Source organism: Pongo pygmaeus, chromosome 1 (genome assembly GCF_028885625.2).
Source record: "Pongo pygmaeus isolate AG05252 chromosome 1, NHGRI_mPonPyg2-v2.0_pri, whole genome shotgun sequence".
Lineage (NCBI taxonomy): Eukaryota > Metazoa > Chordata > Mammalia > Primates > Hominidae > Pongo > Pongo pygmaeus.
Genome location: NC_072373.2, coordinates 224,225,132 through 224,250,371, shown reverse-complemented (window position 1 = coordinate 224,250,371; position 25,240 = coordinate 224,225,132). Strand labels below are relative to the sequence as shown.

The following is a 25,240-nucleotide window of genomic DNA, read 5'->3' as shown; positions in this document are numbered from 1 at the left end:
TGTGGTTCAACCAGCATTTGAAAAGTCTGGGCTGAGGCTGCTGAGGAGAGGAAGCAATTGTGCATTTCATAGATGGTGACATGCATCTCTGCTGAAGGCTGAGAGTGATATTGGAGGAGGCACAGTGGGCTTCTGCCTGGCTCAGATTTAGGGAGAATCTTAGGGCAGGGGGTGAAGTCAGAATGTCCTATTTTTTCTCTTCCAGAAAAATCGGTAGGATCCCTGGGTGACTAAGCTCTTAGTCTTAATTATGCTGCTATGTAAATATTTCTGAGGTCTCTTGGTTTTTTCAGTTGGCATTATATCACCGTTAATAACCAGAGGGCACATTATAAATATGCAAACTAGTAATAATACATTAACTCGAAGAACATCGATAAATTGCCAAACTGAGCTGGCAGCATTCAGCAGCTCGTTCCCTTTGCTGTGGAGATAGCTTCCTCTACTCCTGCATCATGGAACCCACGCATTCCGTTGGCCCCTCCCTGCCCCAGATGGCACCCTCAGGAGCAGTCGGCTGTCCGCTTGGTGTGCCGAGAAAACGGCTCTTAATGTGGCCCCGGGTGTGTTTTCCAGCATCTAGAGATCTCCCGGAGAGAGCAAGGCATGTATCGTGGCTTGCCCTCTGCTCTTTCTGTGCTGGGACAAGATCGGAAGTAGAGTCTGGAAGGATGGCCCTCGCCCCTCTCCCATCCTTTATTTGGTTGGAAAGATCATAGCCCCCATGGTGGAGATACCGCCCGACTTCTCCTCCCCGCTCCCTGCCGCGTATGTAGCCTCAGGAAGTCGCGTCAGCTTCTTCATCAGAAATTCATTTATGTGACAAATGTTTACTGTGTGCCTACTGCGTGCCAGGTGCTGTGCTGGGCAGTGCATATGGTCCTTGTCCTCATGGAACTGATGTTGGGATAGGAGAGACAAGCAGGCAGTAGTTAGGATTGTGATTGATGTGTGTCTCGGAAGCACAAGGGGTTACAGGAGCACCTGTTCAGGACGTATCATCCATTCCTGGTGGGTCAGGAAATTCTACTGGAAATTCTACCATAGCAGGTGCTATCTAAGTGGAGATCTGAAGATACCCTGGCAAAAGGAGAGGGATAGAGAGAGTGGAGGTGGGGGCTTGGGGGATGCGGGTTACAGGGAAGAACATCCTGGGCAGAGGGAACAGAATGTGCAAGTGCTTCAAGGAGAGAATGTGGGATGTGACTAGGGAGCTGCAAGTCGCCAGTGTGGGTGCAGCATGGAGCTAGTGGAGGAGAGGTGTGCTGAGGTGGGCTGCAGAGGCATGGGGCGAGGGGGAGTCTGTCTCCAAGGAGCTTGTCTGTCTTGCCAAGTTGAGGGACATTTAAAGGGTTTGACTTTATTGGGACAGAGAGGGGCCAATCTTGCCTTAGAAAACTCCTGGCTGTGTTGAGTGGAACAGAAGAGGTCAAGAATGGCAGCTGAGATCCACAGGGGTCCTTGCTTGGCCTCCATGGGCATTTGCAGTGAGGGCTAAACCAGATGCCTTGTCTACTGCAAAGGGCACTTGTCGGATCAGCCCGAGCCATGCTAAATCAGGCAGCTTCTGAGCAGGATGCAGGTTGGGGGCTCTGAACTTGGAGTCTGGGCAGGAATGAGGTGGTGTTTGTGGTTTGTGGAGGCGGCAACGGGATGCCTGTGACCTGAATGGAGCTAGAAGGGGCAGGGAACGCTGCAGAAGTAAAGGCGGTCAGGTTCGGGGAGTGAGCAGCCAGGTTGGGGAGGGTTCCTGGGCTCCAGCTGTTGGACTGCTGCTTACCCTGGAACCTGGTCCGGCTCCTCACCTGGATGATCACATCTGCTTTGGGGCGGTGAGGAGGGCCCAGATGATGCAGTGGGAACTGGTGGTGCCCAGTGAGATGAGCTTTTGCATGCAGGCCTTGGACTTCAGGCTTGTTCCAGCTCAGTGCACTTTTCCTGCCTCAGCTTCCTCATCCGTGAGATGGGCACCTACCTTTGGGGTTTCTTTGCAGGCTCTGTGTCTTCCCATATTTACAAAATAAAGGTTGGATGGGTGTTTATTGGCCTTCAAAGCCAGTGTAGGCCTACGATTTAAACTTCATCCACATTCCTCAGCAATGGGTGTAGACCATAGTTAGATGTATTTTAAAATTTTTATTTTGAAATTTATTTATTATTATTACAGGAAATTGCAAAGACAGTTCGGGGGCCTCATGTAGCCTTGGTCTCCTTTCTGCAATGGCTTCATCTTACCTAACAGTATCACAGCCAGGACCCAGATATCGATACAGTGCACATATGCAGTTCTGTGTTGCTTCATGTTACACGTTCAAATTTATGTCACCACCACCACAGTCAAGGTGCAGAATCATTCCGTCTCCACAGACATCTTCCCACCAACCCTTTGGGGTCAACTCACCCTCTCCCTCCCAGGATCTCTAACCCCAGTCAACCACTAATTTGTTCACCATCTCTGTAAGATTATTTTAAATTACAAATGTATTTTTGTTATAAAATTATATAATAATCTTCCAGAAATTGAGGGACATGGAAAGAAAACATTTCCATTTCCCTACCACTCTCAGTGATTTCAGCGCATCTCTGTGCCTTTTTTGGTCCACATGCATATATTTAGTGTATCTGTAATCCTAATGTGTACGGGACCTTATGTCCTGCTTTGCTTGCACGACGTGCCATAAGCATCCTCCGTATGTATTGGAGCCGTGGAGTGCTCACACACAGCATTCCAGGAGGCGGAATGGGTGGCAGGGAGTGGGAGGCAGCAGAAGGAGTGGAGGCCGGTCCCAGACCAGCATCGGTGAGGAGGTAATAGGGGTTCTTGCCAGGCCAGGGACTCTCGGCTTGGAGGGGGTCACTCCAAGGGCCTGGCAAAGGATGTGGCGACAGGACCCAGGGACTCCGCGTGAGGCCTGAAGGATACCGTGAGTCTGAAGACTCCATGGAACTGATGTTGGGATGGGAGAGACAAGCAGGCATAGTTAGGAAAGTGATCGATGTGTATATCAGAAGCACAGGGTGGCTACTGGAGCACCTGTTCAGGATGTATCATCCAGTCCTGGTGGGTCAGGACATTCTACTATAGCAAGTGCTATCTCAGTGGAGATCTGAAGATACCCTGGCAAAAGGAGACAGATAGAGAGAGAACTGAACAGACCCAACGACCTCAGGAGAATGAACAGCCAGGTGTTCCCTGAGGCCAGTGGCAGTGTCTGCATGGACCATTGCTGGCTGTGGTCCTCTGCAGGGACCACTGCTGTGTCTGTTTCCAGCCTCTCCTTTCCTAAACCAGGCCGGCCCTGTCAGCCTGGCTCCAAACTTCACTCCCTGGCCTTTGGAGGGAAGACCCTCTGGTTCGGGCCTTCCTTCCTTCTCAGGGCCTTGGAAGCCCCTCATCTTTCCAAAGGGGCTTGGCTTTCTGTCACCCAGCAGCCAGCTCCATTGTGGTCCTAGGAGTGTCAGCGAGCACAAAGCAGACACAGAAGAAACCTTGAAGTAATTAACAGAGTGAGCACGAGAAGTTCCTGCTGGAGAAGAGCACACAATGGGCCTCGCTCCTCATGCTCCCCACTCCTGATGAGTAATTACACGTGGGTGTCTGGGAGTGGGAGTATTTATAGCAACGCCTCTTTTGCTGGAGTGCTGAACTTTCTTCTTTGTGGCACCACACTTATAAAAAGGTAATCAAATAGCAGACGATCGGATTGTATCCGTGTCATTCTGCTGCCACTTTAATGAGGACTGAGAATAAATAGAAATCCTGAAATTGTGCTATCCAAAACTGTTTGCAAGCCCCTCAGTGGGGGAGTCCGGTTTGATTTGGTTTTGTTTTTACCACCCCCACCCTCACTACTAATTTTACATTGTCTTTGGAGTTGCTCAGGGGCCAAAGTGCCTTCTGGGTAAGTCTCTAACTGAAGATCCACAGGCAGGCCTTTTATTAAAAGGCATTTAATGACTCTGAATTCCTTGTTGTGTTAGAGCTGATTTGGGGCAGGATAATGGTGTCTGTGGCTGGGATAAAAACCCCCATGACCATCCTCCATGGTTATTAGGTAAGTGATTGGTGTGGATTCCTGCTCTCAGAAGGAAAAAGGAAAGAGAAGAAAAGGCCAGGCCTGCCTATGGCTGCCCCCGGGTCTCAGCGATGGCATTATCCCTGCTAACCCAGGTGTGACTTGGCTCCGCTGCCATTGGCGTCAGCAAGGCCCGTCAGCCTCCCTAAAAAGCCAGAGCTGGCCTGGAGAGAGGAGAGGAGAGCATCGCGGGCAGGTGCTGAGAGTTGGCCTTCTTGTGTTCTGGACAGGCCGTGAGCAGGAGACTGATCGTCTTGATGAGGTGTGCAGGGCAGGACTTTGTAATTTGACATTGTTGGAGAAGGAGGGGCGGAGGTAGAGTGAAGGCCCCGGAAGGAGAACTGGGTCAGAAGTGTCCTTTGCTTCTCATTTTCCTCCCAACAAGGGGCATCCCTGTTGGGAAGGTTTGCTAAGGCAGGGGGGTTATTGTGCAGAGAAGGGGGTGACTGCCCTGTCACCCCAGTGGTGAGGGAACTTGGCTTTATGACATCTAAGATTGTGAGCCTATGTAAATTGCAGGGAAGAGTAATAAGTAACTGAAAGTGCCGTGCGTGCTCCTAGTGACACACCTGGCCGGTTGCCTTTAATAAAGGCAGAAAAGCCTCCGTTAAGACATTTACTCATGCCTTTGAGTAAATTAATATTGATTTGACATTCGACAAGTGTTTGAATTTTTACTTCTTTTTTTTTTGCATCTGGAGAAAGGATCTGTGTTTAGTAAGCACTTCTGTGTGCTGATTTCTACAATTAGCCTTTATTCATCCCTTGCCTGCCGTGTGCCAGGCTGCTGTTTCCCAGCATCAGGGTGCTGACCAGGCAACATGGTCCCTGCCCTCGGTGAGCTTATGTTCCAGGAGAATGCTGTCGAGGCAAAGAGGGAAGTCCTATCTGGCTGTCTTAGGGGCTGGCAGTTGGCCAGGGAAGTGCTGATTAGAGGGGCCGAAGCCTGAATTCTGCCTGTGCTTCCTGGCTTAGTGTGGAGTCAGTGTAGACTTCATTCTGTCTCCAAACACAGCCTGAACCTAATTGGTTCTTTTACTATTTTTTTTAATTTATTATTATTATACTTTAGGTTTTAGGGTACATGTGTGCAATGTGCAGGTTAGTTACATATGTATACATGTGCCATGCTGGTGCACTGCACCCACTAACTCGTCATCTAGGTTCTTTTACTATTATTATTGTTTTGGTAAGAATGCTAAACATGAACTCCATCCTCTTAACAGATTTTTCCTTTCCTTTTCCCTTTCCCTTTCCCTTTTTTGAGATGGAGTCTTGCTCTGTTTGCCCAGGCTGGAGTGCAGCAGTGTGATCTCGGCTCACTGTAACCCCTGCCTCCCAGGTTCAAGTGATTTTCCTGCGTCAGCCTCCGAAGTAGCTGGGATTATAGGTACCCGCCACCACGCCTGGCTAATTTTTGTATTTTTAGTAGAGATGGGGTTTTGTCACGTTGGCCAGGCTGGTCTTGAACTCCTGACCTCAGGTGATCCATCCACCTCGGCCTCCCAAAGTGCTGGGATTACAGGCATGAGCCACCACGCCTAGCCGTCTGAACAGATTTTTAAGTTTACAACATGTGTTGCTATCTTTAGGCATGGTGCTGTGCGGCAGATCTCCAGGACGAACTCATCTTGCATGACTGAAATTTTATACATGTTGAACATCAACTCCCTATTTCCTCCCCCATCTAGCTCCTGACAACCACCATTGCAGTCATTGCTTCTAGGGGTTTGACCATTTTGGATACCTCACATAAGGAGAATCATGCAGTATTTGTCTTTCTGTGACTGGATTCTTTCACATAGCATAGTGTCCTCTGGGCTCATCCGTGTTGTCACATGCTGCAAGATCTCCTTTTTGAAGGCTGAATAATATTCCACTGTGTGTATATCCCACGCTCCCTTTATCCACGCATCTGTTGGTGGACATTTAGGTGGCTTCCACATTTGGGCTTTTGTGAATAGTACTGCAGTGAGCATGGGATTGCTAATATCTCTTTGAGATTCAGTTTGACTTGTTTTGGATAAATACTCGGAAGTGGGATTGCTGGATCATATCCTAATTTATCTTGACAGCGGCCACCATTCTGAACCTCTTTGGTTTCGTCATCTGCTGGGTGACACCGACCTCGTAAAGACTCAGCCCTCACCTGGACCGTGGCAGTCTTGGTACCATGGCTGTTCGTGTGGCCCTGAGAGCGAATGAAAGTATCGCCTCATCTCCCTTCTGCAGTGGCTGGTGGGAGGTGGAAGCTAGCGCTGCCTCCTGCCCCACCTTCCCACAGCCGGGGAAGGGGCTTTCCTGTCTCTGAATCTCAGTGCCAAAAGGAACTTCCTCTGTTGGGACCCGCTTTTGTGGAAGCCTGTGTGAAATGTGATCCTCAAATCCAGCTTGAAGCTGCGGCTGAATTTTTGTGGGGTTCTCATTATTTGACATTTGGCCCAGAATGGCGTCTGTCTGAAGACAGACAGAGGCTGGAGCTTACCGGGGGCCCACACAGTGTGTGGAGCTCGGCCTGGGCTGCTCTGGTTTGTAATATATTGTTCTCAGTGCCAGGAGCTGCAGCAGCATCTCCAGTGAGGAACAAGGAGAGGGAGGAACTTGGGAGCAGGAGGGGAAACCCGGAGTCGGAGAATCCAATTTTTCACACAGTAACAAAACAATACAGTTGTGTATTCCCATAATATCCCTTCAGTTTCTTGGGGTCTAGAGTTGCATCTATTTTTAAAAACACTTGGACCAATAATTCTGCTTTATGCAGACCAACTGGAGGGTCTCTGGCTTGGAGATTTAATGTAAAATAAACTCTAAATGGGGTGGCACACAGCATGGTGGCCTGCAACAGTAGACAAGCAATTTTTCTTAAACAAGCTGAGGGATTGAAATAAATGATGGTGGTGTTCAGTTCCATCCCAGAATTGGGAGTGAGGCGAGGCCAGGGAGATGGAAGAGCCAGGCTTATCCAACCTCCTGTGCGCTCCCTGTGAATATGGGTCGGGCAGGGAGGCTGCTCGGAGGGAGTCTTTGAGGAAGCCGACTCCTCTTACCTGCCGCACGGACGTCCTGGAAGACAGTCTGTGCATTCAGATTGGGGTTTCCTAGCACTTTGGAACTGGGCTCAGAAGGCTTCAGTTTGGCAAAGACGCATTGCATTTTGCAGATTCCTTTGATCACGGCCCAGGTGGGGCCACATCCCCTGAGAATACTTTTTTCTGTCTTCCTCCCGTGGGCTTAGACGGCCTTTTGCCATCTAAAACCTGTCTGCTTTTGGAAGAGATTCGTCCACAGAGAATCACATCCACCTGCTTACGCCCTGGCAGCTGAAAAGGGTGTGTCCCTGAGATCCCTGCTGGAGGGTCCCCCTGCCACAGGCTAGCCACAGGACTGGCTCAGTCCTCTGAGGTTACCAGTCAGTAAATTGTATTGAGCAACTCATCTTTTTTTGAGTGGTACTTTAAAAGTTGCAGGGCTGTTTCTCATTCATTTATAATAGCATCTCCACTCTGTTCTACGTCCGGCTGTTTTTTCTTGAGCATTCTGTCATCTACTCCATGTCTGTCTATACCAGGGTTTGAAATCTTTTCCAGGAGACTTTTAAGCTCATTCTTTTCTTCCTTCACCAGGCTCCCTGAAGCAGCAGGAACTTTTGAGAGACCACACTTTTCTCTGCCCCTGTTCTCTGATAGTTCTCTGGTCACTATCTCAAAAAAGAAAACATCAGTTGTCTCCAAGTCCAGGAATTGTGCTTGGCCAGTGAGGCAGATATGAATTAATCATCTCAGAGAATCCCCCTAAAATGTCAGGTTGGAACCATTCCAAGACACTGGGAATGCAGGGTAGGTTGCATTTCTTCATTTAAATGCAATTGAATCCAATTTAAGGCACCATCTGCCATGATTAGAGGTTGGTCCCAAACCAGGAGTTCTTGAGAGCTCCCCACTCCAGGTTATTCAAGTATCTCAGGACTTGAGTCCAGAGAGAGCCCTCTGTGAGTGGCCCAGGAGGAATTCTCTTGCCGAGGTCTGCCAGGGCCAGCAGAGGGGCCAGCAGAGGCCACTGGGGTCGGGTGGTTCCCCTGGTGGCTCCACTCCTCGCCAGGCAGGGCCACTGGGAGCCTTGGCTGATTGCGAAGCAGTGGCATTTGGTGCCAGGTCCTTGCAGGCCCCGATACCCCTCTGAGGTTCTGCTACCTCAGTGTTGCTGTATCTGACCAAGTGCAGGTCTCTGCCCCCCGAAACCCTCCACCTTTGTCTTCTCCAGATCACAGGGGAGCCAATCCCCACAGGTGCAGCTTCTCTCCTCGCTGACCCAGCCCCAGGAGTCTCCCCTTCTCAGGAGTCAGCTCAGAGACCTTGGAAATGCAGAGACATATGCCAAGGAATATTTCTTCAGGGCAGCTGGACAACTCTTTCCAGCCCCAAAACAAGAAGAGAGTGATTTTCTCCACTGCAGTGGTGAATAATAATAATAAAAAATTTATCTGACAAATATCAAGTATTTGTTGGAATAAACATAAGGCTTGTCATCTTCCTCGGACAAGGGGAAAATAACTCTCCTTCACTTCTGACGAGTTTACAAGATACAAGTTAATTTTTGGACAGATTATCCTGCCAACTTAAATTTTCAATAAATCACCCTGCCACCCATGGTCCTTGTCGTGAAGGAGGCGCCATCTCTGTTTTCTGGGGGAGGATGCTGCAGGGCTGAGATGACGGGGCCTGCCTCAAGTCACACCAGAGCTGGAAGGTGGCAGAGCTGGAAGCTGAGCATTCCACACTCTCTCCCCGCACCACCATCAGTGTGAGCCTTGGGGAAAAATAGGGACGTTCAGCATGTTGTCCCTGCTTTTGCAGGGCTCAGGATCTTTGTAAGAGGAACAGGGAGTAAACCCTGAAAATTTCGGTAGCAATTAAGAAGCAGCGGAGTGGCATGGTTAGCATCGCTGCATGCAGATTGTCCTGTGGCTTGCTGCTTTGTTTGTTGTTATTGTTTGTTTTTCATCAGACTGTGGGCTCTTGGGGATGCTCCTCTGTACGCTCTTTGCTGTGGAATTCCTAGGAGGGATGGTCATCGTTTGTTGACTGCAAGAATGAACGAATGCTATGGGAGTTTGGGGAGCTGGGCCTTGAAGGATGGGCATTTGTTGGGCAGGCTGAATGCAATGACAGTCATTCAGGCTGGTGGGGAGCGTGGCAGGAGAGGAGGAGGTGGAGCCTGCTTGGAGCATAATAACGGCTTCATTGAGACCGAATTGTAGGCTTTAGATGGGTACAATTCACTCATCTAAAGCCTACAATTCAGTGGTTTTAGTGTATTCACAGAGTTGTGCAACCATCACTACAACCGATTTTAAAACATTTTAATCGCCCCAAAAGGAAGCCTTGTACTCCTCAGCTAGCACCCCCAAGCCCCCAACTTCCTCCCAGCCCTTGGCAAGCACCAGTCTGCTTTCTGTCTCTATGGAGCTGCCTATTCTAGACATTTCATGTAAACAGGATAGTGTAGTATGTGGCCTTTGGTAACCACCTTCTTTCACTCAGTGTCACGATCTGTTCTTCCCTGCCGCGGCGAGCGTCAGTACTCCCTTCCTTTCTGCTCCTGAGTGACACTCTGCGATGTGGACAGAGACCAGAGAATCTTGAATGCTCACTCGAGCCAGGCACCAGGATGCCTAAAGCAAAGCTGTTGGAGTCAGACTTTGACCTAATCGAGTTGGGGTTCCAGGAAGATCAATCTGACCATGGGACAAAACGAAACAGGCAGCGCCTGGAGGCAGAGGCCCCGCGGAGTCTTTCTTGGGCTTCTTGGAAGGAGGCCACAAAGGTCAGGACCAGGAACGGTGGTGAGAAGTGTGACTGCATGCATGTCAAGGAGAACTCATCAGTGGGACCTCCTGCTGTGTGTGTGTGTGAGACGGGGCAGGGAGACGGATCTGGCATTTCTGGCCTGGAAAACTGGGCCTGGGGTGATGTGTGTGGTGGCTGATGGGAAGGGGAGAAATAGGCGTTTCCACCTGCGCCTTGCCTTTCAGAGTGTTGGCAGGCACAGAGTTCAGTTGGCTGCTGGGCTGTGCAAGGAGGACGTGGGAGACAAGGGATCCCACCGAATCCATCTTTATGGAATCCGCCTTTCAGAGAGAGCAGATCCACCTGAAAGCCAGCCTCTCGGGAGCAGTAGAGTATCTGTGATGGACCCTAGGTGAGTGGGTTGCCCAGGAGGAGAGGACATGGGCCAGGATGATCCAGGAGGGCTTTTCTGAGCCAAGCTCTCCCTGAAGGATGGATGGGCCGTGCATTAGCAGAGGAGGGAAGAGAATATTCCAGACATGTCAGGCAAATAGCAAGCACAGGGTGATATGGTTTGGCTGTGTCCCCACCCAAATCTCATCTTGAATTGTAGCTCCCATAATTCCCACTTGTCGTGGGAGGGACTCAGTGGGAGGTAATAGAACCATGGGGACGGGTCTTTCCCATGCTGTTCTCGTGATAGTGAATAAGTCTCACGAGATCTGATGGTTTTGTAAAGGGCAGTTCCCTGCACATGCTTTCTTGCCTGCCGCCATGTAAGACATGCCTTCTCTTCTCCTTTGCCTTTCACCATGATTGGAGGCCTCCCTAGCCATGTGGAACTGTGAGTCCCTTAAACCTCTTTCCTTTATAAATTATCCAGTCTCGGGTATGTCTTTATTAGCAGTGTGAGAACAGACTAATACACAGGGGCACTGGATGGGGGAGAAGGTCGTGTGGGTTGGGTCCTGCTGTTGGGAGTTGCAACCTGCAGAGGACATTGGAGAACAAGCTGGGCAGGCTGGGTGCTATCAACAGATGCCGATGCCCAGCACAACAGTAACTACAGCTCTTGCCGCATACTTCTGTTCACTCGGTGCCAGTGGGGTTATGTTGGAGCCAAGTACTGGGCAAAGTTTTTCTTTTTTTTTTTTTAATTTGAGAAGGAGTCTTGCTCTGTTGCTCTGTCGCCCAGGCTGGAGTGCAGCGGCGCAATCTCGGCTCACTGCAACCTCCACCTCCCAGGTTCAAGCAATTCTCCAGCCTCAGCCTCCCAAGTAGCTGGGATTACAGGTGTGTGCCACCACACCTGGCTAATTTTTTGTATTTTTAGTACAGACGAGGTTTCACCGTGTCAGCCAGGATGGTATCGATCTCCTGACCTCAGGATCCACTCGCCTCGGCCTCCCAAAATGCAGGGATTACAGGCGTGAGCCACTGTGCCCAGCCTGGACTAAGCTTTTTTATGAATGTCATGTCATTTACTCTTCACAGCAGCCCACTGGGTAGATTGGGTGATTATTACAGTTTTAGAGGTATGGAAACCAAGGTTTAGAGAGATTGAGTGCTTAGCCTAAGTCACGTATCTAAGAAGTGCTGAACCTGGGTTCTTAAAAAATTTTCCTTTGAGTGTAAACAAGCCAGTAGTATGTGGTATTTATACACAACAGAGTACCATTCAGCCATAAAAAAGAGTGAGATCCTGCTATTTGCAACAGTGTGAATGGAACTGGAGGTTATTATGTTAAGTGAAATAAACCAGACACAGAAAGACAGTCTTCACATGTTCTCACTTCTTTGTGGGATCTAACAATCAAAACAGTTAAACACGTGGAGGTAGAGAGTAGAAGGATGGTTACCAGAGGCCAGGAAGGGTAGTGGGGGTGTGGTGGTGGTCAGGGAGCTGGAGATTGGCTAATGGGTTAAAAAAAATAGTTATAATAGAATGAATAAGACCTGGTATTCGATAGCATAACAGGGTGACTAGAGTCAATAATAACTTAATTGTACATTTGAAAATAACAAAAAAAGTATAATTGGATTGTTTTAACACAAAAGATAAATGCTTGAGGGGATGGATACCTCATTCTCCGTGATGTGATTATTATGCTCTGCATGGCTGTATCAAAACATCTTATGTACCCCATAAATATATACACCTGGTCGGGCGCGGTGGCTCACGCCTGTTATCCCAGCACTTTGGGAGGTTGAGGTGGGTGGATCACCCGAGGGCAGGAGTTTGAGACCAGCCTGGCCAACCTGGTGAAACTCTGTCTCTATTAAAAATACAAAAATCAGCTGGGTGTGGTGCCAGGTGCCTGTAATCCCAGCTACTCGAGAGGCTGAGGCAGGAGAATCACTTGAACCCAGGAGTTGGAGGTTGCAGTGAGCTGAGATTGCGCCACTGCACTCCAGCCTGGGCAACAGAGCGAGACTCCATCTCAAAAAAAATACATATATATAGTTAATATTATATTTTTATATTATATTTTTATATTTTATATATTGTAGATATTTATATCTACAATGCACCTACAAAAATTAAAAATTAAAGTCAGTGATAATGACCGCATGTTTTAGACAGGATGGATGTAATTCTATTGGTGAGTCTAGGAAGTGTCTAGAGATGAGATTTCAACTCAACAAACATTAATTGCTCGGTGTTTGGGATACAGAGCTGAGCGGGACACCCTGGACCTGGAGGTCCTGGATGAGCATAGAAGAGACACCCATCCCTGTCTGTCTCCACACCCGTCAGTAAATGCTTGTGCGGTGGATGCATCGTGAACAGGCAGGTATTAGCCTGGGGAGCTCGCTCTGCCTTGCACCTGGCTGAGTGGGCATCTGAACAAAGACACAGAGGAGACAGGCTGGGGTGAGGTTCAGGACCCCCAGTGAGTTGTTGGTATGGCTGGAGAAGGGAGTGCAGAGGACAGCAGGGGAAGGAAAATGAGAGGGAAGCTAGGATGTGGCTGAAAGAAGTGGGGGAGAGCTGGAGGGGTGGACCAGGCCTGGCAGGGCAGCCCCATCCCTGCCCTGTTGGAGGAAGTTTCCTGAACTCTCTCTGCCCCTGCACAGGGTCTCCCGCACAGGGGGGCTTCCTAGGTGCTGCTCCCTCTCCCACTCTGCAGGCAGCTGCCACCTCCTCCAACTCCTGGGCCTATTTTGCCCAGTCAGGGCCATTCAATTCTGCATCAAGGCGCTAAATGGGTCTCCAGCAGCTCCAGAGAAAGATCCATTTAAACCGTGTACATATGGGGAGGAGTCTCTGGGAAGAGCAGCCCTTGTTGAGTTCCTGCATTTTGCAGCCTTCTGGAACTGAGCAGCTTTTAGAATTTCAAGCCACAATTTGTATTCAAATGAAGGTCATTTGAAAGGTATAACATAGTAAACAGCCATTATTTCATTTTGATGGTGGCACTAAAATTATAGTGTTGGTTGAATTATTTTAGTGTAGGACCATTACCATCTCCCTAAAACACTTAGAGGGGTTCTTAGAACGCTGCTACCATCCTAAAATTAGAAGAAAACTAAAAATCATGAAGCTGAGCTGGTGGTGGTGTAGCTGGGGGAGAGGACCCCCGGTGTGTGGGACACTGTCCCCTTGTGGTGGTGTAGCTGGGGGAGAGGACCCCCAGAGCCTGGGACACTGTTCCCTCATGGTGGTGTAGCTGGGGGAGAGGACCCCCGGCATGTGTGACACTGTCCCCTCATCTAGCTTTCCCGGCTCTCCACAGCTGTTTGAGGGCTCAGCCCACTATGTGCACGTGAAGACGGGGGAGTCTCAGTGCTGTGAATTGTGGGACATTGAAAAACACACCCCCCTCCCACCTGTTCCTCTGTTATTCAAGTCCTTAAAATCTCACTGTTGGGACCTTACCCCCATGAGCTTTTCTTTCGAGAGAAGCACCCTTGGAGGGCGTGCCTCTTACTGACAGCCCCGCCAGGAGCACTTACTGGAGAAGCTGTGAGTCCTTTGCTCACCTGCAGCGGTGCTGAAGGCTTGCCTGTTGGGGGCCTACAAGTCGGGGTGGAGTCGAGGGCAGGTGCTGTCTTGCCTGATGGGCCCTTACCATTCTGCTACCATTGGACATCCAGAATCCTCTGTCTTCCTCCTTAGGCCCGGGGCTCCTCTCTCTTGCCAGCCAAGGATGGAAGTGGCTGGTATTAGGTGGGCTGGAGGGATGGGATCCCCTTTAGGGACTCTGTACTGTGTTGAAGTAGCACCGGGAATCACGAGCCCTTGGAGTGACAGACCCAGAGAGACTTACAGATCTTCATTCTTCATGGGGCAGATCTGGAAATTGATGTCCCAGAGGGACGTGACTTCTGTTGGGTTACACAGTGATTTGGTTTGTCTGTGTCCCCACCCAAATCTCATCTTGAATTGTAGCTCCCATAATTCCCATGTGTCCTGGGAGGGACCTGGTAGGAGGTAATCGAGTCATGGCAGAGGCGGGTCTTTCCTGTGCTGTTCTCGTGATAGTGACTAAGTCTCAGGAGATCTAATGGTTTTAAAAAGGGGAGTTCCCCTGCACATGTACTCCTTTGCTTGCCATCATGCAAGACGTGACTTTGCTTCTCCTTTGCCTTCCGCCATGATCGTGAGGCCTCCCCAGCCATGCGGAACTGTGAGTCCATTAAACCTCTTTTCTTTATAAATTACTCAGTCTTGGGTATGTCTTTATTAGCAGTGTGAGAACAGACTAATACACACAGCAAGTCATAGAGGACACGAGATTGAGCCTAGAGCCTTGGGCTTCCTTTGCTGTCACTGGGTGTGTGGTTCCCTCATCAGAAACCCTTGGAGTCAGTTCTGTTACAGAATTCAGAACTCTCTGGATTCCAGAGGAGTAACTGAGGGTGCGTGCTGGCACAGTCTCGGTGGCTCTGAGAACAGCCCCCGATGAGCAAACACACTGATATTTCTGCAGTGAGACGTAAATACACCAAGTGGGACCAATAAGGGCAATAGGTGATGTCCGTTCAGATTAAATGTGGCCACCAAAAGGTGCCAAGATGAAGAAAAAGACACTGGATTCCTGGAACTTTTAGGATTTCAGAATTTCCAATAAAGGATGTGGCCATGTCTAATAGTAACATGTGCTCCTTGAAGAAAAGCTGAAAAATTCAAAAAGTACTTTAGAAGATGGTAGTTCCTCCACATTTTATCAATTTATAGATTTTTACTTACGTATTTTTACATAGCAGAATTTCTTACTCTGTACAATTTTGCACTCTAATTCTCATTATTATTTTATTTATTTATTTTTTTGAGGCAGGGTCTCACTCTGAAACCCAGGCCGGAGTGCAGTAGTGTGATCATGGCTCACCGCAGCCTTAACCTCCTGGGTTCAAGTGATCCTCCCATCTCAGCCTTCTGAGTAGTTGGGACCATAGGCATGCACCACTACACATGGCTAATTTTTAATTTTTTTGTGGAGACAAGGTCTCCCTATTATGTTGCCTAGGGTGGTCTTAAACTCCTGGATTCAAGTGATCCTCCTACCTCAGCTTCCCAAAGTGCTGGCATTACAGGCATGAGCCACCATGCCTGGCCTGTTATTATTTCTGAGACAGAATCTTGCTCTGTTGCCCAGGCTGGAGTGCAGTGGTGCAATCACAGCTTGCTGCAGCCCTGACTCCTGGGCTCAAGTGATCTTTGTGCCTCAGCCTTCCAAGTAGCTCAGATAACAGGTGCGCACCACCATGCCCCACTAATTTTTAAATTGTTTTGTAGAGGCAGAGTCTTGCTATGTTGCCCAGGCCTCTCTTAAACTCCTGGGTTCCAGTGATCCTCCTGCCTCAGCCTCCCAAAGTGCTGGAATTACAGGCATAATGTATTTTTTTTGACATTTAATACATGATGTATTTTTAATTGCATTAGATAATAAATGCTTTTCCATGTTTTTAAAGAAACATTTGGATGGCTGCACAGTGTTAGGAAGCGGGCCTTCTTGACTCTCAGCCTGGTGCTTTTCTCCCTAGAGCACATGCTGCTTCTCTAGCTAGTTATACTGTAAACCCGCAGAGCACTCTCTGAGTGTTCTCTGGTAGGTGCGCCGATGGTCAGTGTCTGGGAGATCCCCTAGGAGTCATCCCAGGAGCCTCCTGGAGCAGCACTGGGGAGAAGAGTCTTTAGGGCTGCAGATGATGGACAGAGCTCCCAAGCTGTGCCCAGGAAGTGACATTTCCCTCTCCCATGCTGGCCACAGGCAATTGGGAATCCCATCAGCTTGGAAAATGAGGGCAATCCGGGAGAGGCACCTCTCATTGCCTGTGACATGGAGAGTGGGAGGAGGGGCCAAAGTGGGGGCCTTCAGCAGGCTCCTTATGGGGGTGGGTGGCACAGCCCTTGGAACAAGTGTTTCCTGCCTGCATTTCACCCTTGGGAGGCCCTTAGCTACTTCCTAAGTGTCCCAAGTACTTGTCTCATGATCTAGCGCCCTTCCTCAAAGTCACAGGCAGCATGGCCCCGGGCTCTGGCTCCCTGTCCCCAAGCGGTTGGCAGAGCGTGGCTCTAGGCTCCTCAGTGCTGCCTAGGACCCCCTCCTGGTCATCTCCCCCTTCACTCCACAGGGATCCTCGCTCAGCCCTCTGTGCGTAGTGGCTCTGGGTGAAGGTGCTGGCCGTAGAGGGGTGGGGAGGGGTGGGGAGCAGGAGCAATCCTGCCTCAGTGGCCCAAACTCATAGGGCTTGGTGGGGACCAGGCCAATGCAGGACAATTGGCCCTGGTTTGTGGGCCTCCTTGTCACTCTCCCATGAAGGGGTGAGTGGGGTGGAGGGGGGATTATTGGGCTAGGAGACTCTGGAGTCCTTTCTGGAGTGGGCAGCCTCTGAGGCTGACCCATGTAAACTTACCTTGATGATTCATGCTCCAAAACTCTGGTGGTTGGGAACAGTCACCAGGACTTACAGAACATTCCAGATTGTGGGTCCTCTGTGCTGTCTTTATCCTGTGTTACTCTCCCCTCAGGCAGATTGTCCAAATGTAAATTCCAGAAAGAATCCAAGAGTGTGTGGGGAGAACCTGACTTTCCTGGAAACTCATTCTATCTTGGTGCCATGGTCTTAGAAAATATATTCATTTTCAGAAAGAGCTAGTGTCTGTGTCCTGTGGAGCCCTCTCTACTTCTACCTGCCTTCCCTCCACCACGTTCCAGCTGTACTGGCTGCCTTTCAGCTCCAGATGCTCCAACAGTCAGGGCTGTGGCACCTACTCTCCCTCTTCCTCCCCTTCCTCATCACTCTTACTAAGTCTCAGTTTAAATCTCAACCCCCTAAACCTACAGGCACCCCTGTCATAATCTGTTGTCATACTATATGCTTTTCCTTTGTAATACTTATCACAATTTGTCTTTATATATTCATGTTATTTTTTTTGTTTTATTTCATATTTATCTTCTTCACAAAGCTTCATGGAGGCAAGTTCTATAACTAATTTGTTTACTTCAATAGCCCAGTAGCTGGTACAGAGCAGGCACTCAATAATTAGATCTATTATTTGATGGAAGGATGGATGAGTGGGTGAGTGGATGGTTGAATGTATGGGTAGGGGGATGGGTGGGTAGATAGAGGGTTGGGTGGGTAGATGGATGGTTGGATGGATAGGTGGATAGATGGTTGATGGATGGATGGATTAATGCATGCATAGGTGGATGAATGGGTGGGTGATAGATGAATGGGTGGGTGGATAGAGGCTTGGATAGATGAATGGGTGGATTGATGGGTGGGTGGGTGGGTAAATGGGTGGATGGGTGGGTGGATAGAGAGTTGGGGGTGGATGAATGGTTGGGTGGATGAGTGGATAGATGGATGGATGGATGGAGGGATGGGTGGTTGGGTAGATGGATGGATTAATGAATGGATAGATGAATAAATGGTTGGGTGGATGGGCGGATACATGGATGGGTGAGTGGATAGGTGGATAGAGGGTTGGGTGGGTGGATGGATGAGTAGGTGGATGGGTGGCTAGGTGGATGGATGAATGGATGATGGGTGGATGGATGGGTGGATGGATGGGTGGATAGATGGATGGGTGGGTAGATGGATGGGTAGGTGGATGCGTGGATAGATGGATGGATGAATGGATGGTTGGGTGGATGGATGGGTTGGATGAGTGAACGGATGGGTGGGTGAATAGATGGGTTGGTAGATGAGTGGATAGAGGGTAGATGGGTTGGTAGATGAGTGGATAGAGGGATGGGTGGGGTAGATGGGTGGGTGGAAGGCTGGGTGGGCGGATGGCAACATCAAGTACTTTGGGAGGCCAGGTACTTCTGCATTGTAAAAGTGCATAAAGGGGTTTCTTTCTTTTCATGGAGAAGATTTCTGTTCTGAAAATGGCAGCACATTGCCTGTTGCAAAGCCAACACTTTGGGAGGCTGAGGTGGGCAGATCACTTGGGGTTAGGAGTTTGAGACCAGCCTGGCCAACATGATGAATCCAGTCTCTAACAGAAATACAAAAATTAGCCAAGTGTGGTGGTGCGGGGCTGAAATCCCAGCTAGTCAGGAGGCTAAGACAGGAGAATCACTTGAACCTGGGAGGCGGAGGTTGCAGTGAGCCGAGATGGCGCCATTGCACCCTGCCTGGGTAACACAGTGAGACTCCATCTTAAAAAAGAAAATACCCACAAAAAACAACAAAGAAATGTCTCCTGGGTGAGTAGGCTTCAGGCAGGACCTGGTCCAGGGGCCGGATGGCCATTGACTCTCTCTGCACGTTTTCCCTCTCTGTACATCTGCATCATCTTTCCTCAGCTGCCGATGGCTGGGTTCTGCTCCTCAGTCCATCTGCCAGACACCGAGTTCAGACGCATCAGGTCAGCTACCTGAAGAGGTGACTTTCAGGGCCTCAAATCCAATGCCAAATTCCTGGGGAAGACAGTCTGGAGTAGTCTGTTACCAGGGCGCTGGGGTCACACATTCGGACTGTGGGAGGACCCTGCTTCCCAGAGAAAGAGGTCGTTGTATCTGCCACACCAGTTTTACGTAGACTACCTATGGGTCTGACTTCCAGTTTTGGCTGAAGTTCTCACATCCCATTTCATGACTGCCTGGCCAGATGCCTGTTGGGTCCCAGGCCTGGAAGCCCACACCGATTGCAAGGCTGTCCCCTAAGCTGCAAGCCCGGGAAACCTGCCCATTTGGAGCTGTGAGTGTAGGGGGCGTGGGGCTGACTTGCAGAGCCAGGCCAGGCTGGCTGTTGGAAGAGAACTGCAGCCATAGCTACGGGGGCCCCTCAGTAAAGGCGTCTGGGGTTTGCCCAAGAGAGCTGATCCCTGGGCCCGTCAGATGCCCACTGTGAATGGGAGGAGCTGGCATCTGAGCCTGACAGATGATCTCTGCTCCTCTCCACAGCCTGGCTTTGCAAGAGGCAATGTGCTGCCATTTTCAGAATAGAAATTTTCTCCACGAAAAGAAAGAAGCCCCTTTATGCACTTTTACAATGCAGAATCTAATTTAGGTTTCAATAAGGGAAGGAACCATTATATCACCCTACTTCAGTGCTTTTTGTCATTACGTTATATTTTTTAAAATACTTTCATCGGGGACCCGATATACACTTACAATCTCTCTGCATTTATTTTCTTTTAAGAACACATATAATAAAACTCAAAGTTAATAGCATGAAAATAATTTCTACAATAACAGTTGTAGCAAATCTTCGAATTGCCAGGGTGAAGGTGTCTAGACAGAGTGAGGCAATTACGTCTATTATTAGCAGTGCACGGGGAGGATTGATGTACAGTGGGCTGTGTGTGAGCAGAAGCCTTCAGACGTGAACTACATTTTAATAGTGAAATTCTCATAGATTATAACTCCCTTCATTAACATTTTCACACATCGCTGACTAACAAATGAGGAGAGAGGCCTTCTGCACTCGTAGATTTATTATGCTTGGGATGCTCTCTGCACCTCTGTGTATGGGCAGGAGCTTTGTCTTCTAACCTCTGACTACTGGCGATTAACTCTTTCCGGGCCTACCTGTTTCCTTCAGGCATGGGAGAACATTCTGGAAACACTGGCTTTGTACTTTAAGACTTTTACAAGGTGGTTCCTCAGGACAGCCCCCCCGGCTGCCCCCTGCCGTCTTTCTGTGCCTTTCCCCTGTTGCCCTGCAGGTGGGTATCGGAGGACAGAGGGTCTGGGGGAATGAGTCAGGCCAGATCTGGGGTCCATCCATCTGCTGCCATGTCTCTCACCAGGAGAAGCAGAATCTGATCCCTGCTCAGGTACTTAAGTTGCCAGGTGGGGTAAGGCAGCTCTGAGCATCAAAGGATGGTTGTTTGACACAAATATTAGATTTCCTAATAGCAAGAGGAATGAAGTGGTCTTCTGTCCCCTGCGAGGCAGGGGATACCACCCAAGATGTGACAGAGGGAGTTTTGGGGAGGGCTCACTGGGCAGAGAAGGGGAAGTGGGCTTTTCTATCAGGATCCAGGTGAACTGATTTTCCATGTGCAGAGCCTTGTCCTAGGAGAGGATGAACGATTTACAAAGGAGTCGGATGCCAGTGCCTGCTCTGGAGGGATTTGAGGTTAAGGTGGGAAAATCTTGAGGAAGGGACAGTGTTTTTAGGTGATTTGCCAACTGTCGTCAGTGGTTGTATCCGCACTGTGAGGTGAGTGCTGGGGCTTGCGGAGAAATGCCATCTTCTGGTCACCCTGGGGAGGCTTAATGGAAAATTCTGCAAGTACTGGAGCTCCAAGATGGTGGTTCCTGGTGTTGTCTGTACCTGGTACAAAGTGGGTTAGAAGGGTGCTGTGGACGTGAGTTAATGCAGGGAGCAAATCTCCCTGGTTTGGAGCTGGGCGTTGAGTTTCCAGCCCATCCTTCCTGATGACACACTCCTGCTGCTTTCTTTTGGGGACACAAAACCTTGGTGACTTAGGACCCAATATTCTACAAGTTTGCTCTTGGGCATATCTTGTGATGTTTATTGGGCCCCCAATGGCATATGAGACCCCCTAGGGCCAGATTCCCCCACCCTCGCCCCCACTTCCCATGCTCATTTGTGTGTCTCTGAGTGAGCGTATTTTGGTAAACTCTTCAACAAGATTGAAATTGAACCCACGGGTTTTCAGTCCTGTCTGCATATTGTCATCACTGGGTAACTTTTAAAAACTAATGCCAGGGCCCACCCTCAGAGACTTTTTTTTTTTTTTTTTTTTTTTTTTGAGACAGAGTCTCACTCTGTTGCCCAGGCTGGAGTGCAGTGGCACAATCTTAGCTCACTGCAACCTCTGCCTCCCAGGTTCAAGCGATTCTCCTGCCTCAGCCTCCCAAGTAGCTGGGACTACAGGCACGTGCCATGATGCCTGGCTGATTATTTTGTATTTTTAGTAGAGACGGAGTTTCACCATGTTGGCCAGGCTGGTCTCGAACTCCTGACCTGAGGTGATCTGCCTGCCTTGGCCTCCCAAAGTGTTGGGATTACAGGCGTGAGCCACCATGCCTGGCCAAAGACTCTTTTAAATGGTCTGGGTGGGGCTCTGGCATTGCCATTATTTAAGAGTTCCCAAATGATTCTAGTGTCCAGTCCAGGTTGAGGACCACCAAAACCGTTTGGCAGGTGATCTGGCCTTTAGATGAATTAGCTGGAAGGAAGAAGTTCTGACAAGAACAAACGGTGAGGCTGTGGGCAGATGGGGATGCATTTATAAAACCCCTTAGTTTTCCTTTCTGTCTTTTGCAACCTGCAGATACTCGTTGCTATTGGGTGCAATGCGGGAGGCACAGGACTAAATCCTGTAGGTCATTGAGGAAAGGGCCGCTTTGCTTTTGGTCCCGGGAATTCAGGTTCCCCTTCTTCCCCATCACTCCTTCCTTCCCCCTCCATCCCCAGCCTGTGCCATGTGGTGCCCACCCCAGCCTCATGGTCCCTGGGTGGGCATCATCCGCAGCAAGAGCCGGCGTCTGTCATCTTTGATCTCCTCCTGTAACTCTGTAGGGCTCAGCCAGCTCTGCTTGACTCCAGCACCAAACCAGCAGCAGGAGCTGCTCTGCTTCCCATCCCTCTTCCCTGGGAACATTATCCCTTAAATAAAATCAATAGACCTGGGACATGCTTGGGATCTAGAAGCTAATCTTTCCTAAGTTCCGTTTTCATGTCAGAGTTCTCCTAGTGGCCACCATTGGCTGTGCAGTGATGGAATGTGGGAATGAATCCATGGGGGCCCCCGTGCAGTCTGGGGAGGTGGTGCGGGTGTGCTGGATGGTTCTGCTGGGAGAAGGGCTGCGACGCTCTGAAAGCTGGTGCTGGGCTTCCTTCCACTGCACAGGGCTCCATCCTGCATCCCGGCACCCCACCAAGTGTTAGGGAGTGCGGGAGGCAGACCTAATGAAAACCCGGTTTCATTTTGCATAATCAGGCACTATTGAAACGAGCCTTTCAGTGCTGCTTGCTGCAAATTAACAATCTGACTTATATACAATAAAAACCCAAGTATTGTACAAAGTGATACTTCTTAGGTGGTGGATACACAGATGGAAATTCATTTAATGAACTACAAGTCCCTGAATGGATTCTAAACTTCTTGTAATTACCCTGGAAAGAACCCTGGTAGAAGCAGAAAAAAGCCTTTTGTATTCCCCCCCACCCCCTACCCCTGCGCCATGGCCGTCGGCTTTCTCCATCCTTCAGGTTGCTTTGTTGGAAATGAGCATCTTTCTGTGAAGAGTACTTGGAGGCCCGTCCAACAGGTGGGGTTGGGCCGCATGCGGATGAGCAAACCTCATTCCCCCTCTCCAGGTTCTGAAAACAGTGTGATTTGTAAAGGTTTTGGTGCTGAACCAAATGCATCTTAAATGGTATCGTAAAGAGTTTAACCCATCACCCCAGCATCAGCCAGTGAACAGTCTGGCTGGCTGCCCGAGGGACTGGGGAGACCTGCTCTTTGTAGCACTGGACTGACTGAGTGTAGACTGAGCCAGTCCGAGGCAGAGACTCAACCTTGCTCCTGGTAGTTTTCTTTGAAAGATGTTGTTCCAATGGGGAGGCCGTCAGAAGAGTTCCACTAGGCCAGGAGTCATTTTCCCCTTTGATAAGACAGGAGGGGCAGGAGACAGGACAGGGCAGAAGTTCCTTGGGCAAACCAGAGCAGAGCCAGGTTCCAGCCCTCAGGTGAGCCATCTCCCACCTCCACCACCACAGCCTGCTGCAGGAGCCATTTGGGACCTGCCTCTTCCATGGAGACAGTTCCATGGGAGGGGGTTAGGGACGGATGTGGCATCCACAAGGAGTGCCACACTCGATAAGTATCCCAACCTGTTCCATATTTATTATGGGCAACAATTTGACTAACGGAGAATTTAGATTAATAATATTCAGGCCAGAGAAGTAATTTCCTTTGAGAAAGCGATTTACATGCGCTCTGCCAGAGAGAGCCGTGGCCGCTCTCATGTCGTGTCAGCTCAAATAATGAAGTTGAAAATAACATGGAAGGTTAATAGGTCCAACTTATCTCTTTAGAACTGAAAAGGAAGATTTACAGTGTGGAGGCTGTTTTGCATATTTCCAATGGGAATTGAAAGTTTTTTTTCCCCAAACAAGATTTATGAGAACTCACGGTTCAAGGTATCTGCTCTGTTATTGCTCCTAAGTGAGGCAGTAAACCTCTTCCTTTGGGTGGATGCCCCGGGCTTTAAAGATAGCTGTCTTCCCCCCACGTCACTGGCAGGGGTGTACTGGAATGCTGGCATGGAGGTGCTACCTCGGGAAGAGTTTAACTTTGAAAGGAGAGTCAACTGCTTCTGACTCTAGGAGGTCACATCCTTTGTTTGTTAATGACTAGAGAGAGGATTAAATATTTCCATTACCTAGACCTTTCAAAACATTTCTTGGATTTATTTTGCCATTATTTACTGACCTTGGGGGATGAGTCCTGGGCTGGAGGAATAGAGGGAAAGGGAGCTGGGTCAGAGCAAGGAGAATGGGGGAGTGGGGTAGCAACATGACCTCTGCATTCCAGGCAACAAGTGGGTCTTTCAGGCTCTCACTTGCTTCTTAACTGGCTTCCCTGGAAAGCTCACCCAAGCCCTTCTGCTAACATCTCACTGGCCAACTTCATCTGCAGAGGGGCTGGGAGGGGCAATCTTTTGCTCAGCACTTTCCTGTCCATAATGAAATTGGAGTGTGTTATTTAGGAAGAATGGGAGAATGGATATTGGTAGGTCACCAGTAGTCTTTAGCTCAAGTGTTTAGTTCATTTATTTTCAATCTTTCTTGTTTTCTGTTAAATGCAAACTATAAATTGTCCTTTAAATACTGTTTTAGCTGTGTCTCACAATTTTTTTTTCTTTCTCCCAAACATTATACAGAAAAATTTCAAACGTAAAGAAGAGTTGAAAGAATTAGATATGATATATCCATCACTTTAACAATTTGCTGTATTTGCTTTATCCCATATTCATCCATGTATCAATTCATCAATCCATCTTGGTTTGATATATTTCACAGTAAATCACAGCTAACAGTACATGTCACCTCTAAATATTTCAGCATGCATATTATGAACTGTTTATTTACTTTTTAAGGTAAAATTCCTACAGTGAAACACACAATCTTAAGTGTGCCGTGCGATGAGTTTTTAAAGAGGTGTCTACCCATGTAACCCAAACTTCCATAAAGACACAGAACATTTCCATCACCCCAAAAGGGTTCCTCTGGTCTCTTCTTAGTCAATGCTCTCCTACCCCCAGGCAACCAATGTTTTGATTATTTTCACCATTAGTTATTTTTGCCTATTCTGGAACTTCATGAATTCATATAACATGTACTTTCTCTCTGTCTCTCTCTCTCTCTCTTTCTCTCTCTCTCTCTATATATATTTATATATATGTGTGTGTGTGTGTGTGTTTTAATCTCAATAGCTTTTTGGGGGTACAAGTGGTTTCAAGTGGTTTTGGTTACATGGATTAATTTGGTGAAGTCTGAGATTTCAGTGCACTGGTGACCGGAGGAGTGTATATTATACCTAATACGTAGCTTTAAACATGTCCTCTTTTAGGCAAGGCTTCCTTCATTCAGCATGTTTTTTGAGATTCATCTGTGTTGTTGCAAGTATCAGTAGTTTTTTTTTCCTTTTTATTGAGAGTAGTATTCCATTGTATGAATGTACCATAGTTTGTTTATCCATTCATTCATGGACATCTGGTAGGTTTCCAGTTTTTGGCTATTATGAATAAAACTGCTGTGAATATTTTGTACAAGTCTTTTTTGGGGATGTGTGTTTTTATTTCTTTTGGGTAAATGCCTAGGAAAGAATTGTTGGGTGCTGTGTTTTCTCTTTTTTAAAAGAAACTGCTGGACGTTTTTTTCCCCTAAAGTGGTTGTACCATTTCCACCAGCAATGTATGAGGATTCCAGTTGCTC

General features: G+C 48.7%; 1 protein-coding gene across 13 annotated transcripts in view; it reads left to right on the top strand.

Moving 5' to 3' along the window:
- CAMTA1 (calmodulin binding transcription activator 1) overlaps nt 1–25,240 on the top strand; it is a 980,974-nt gene that overhangs the window by 182,767 nt on the left and 772,967 nt on the right. The window lies entirely within an intron of this gene.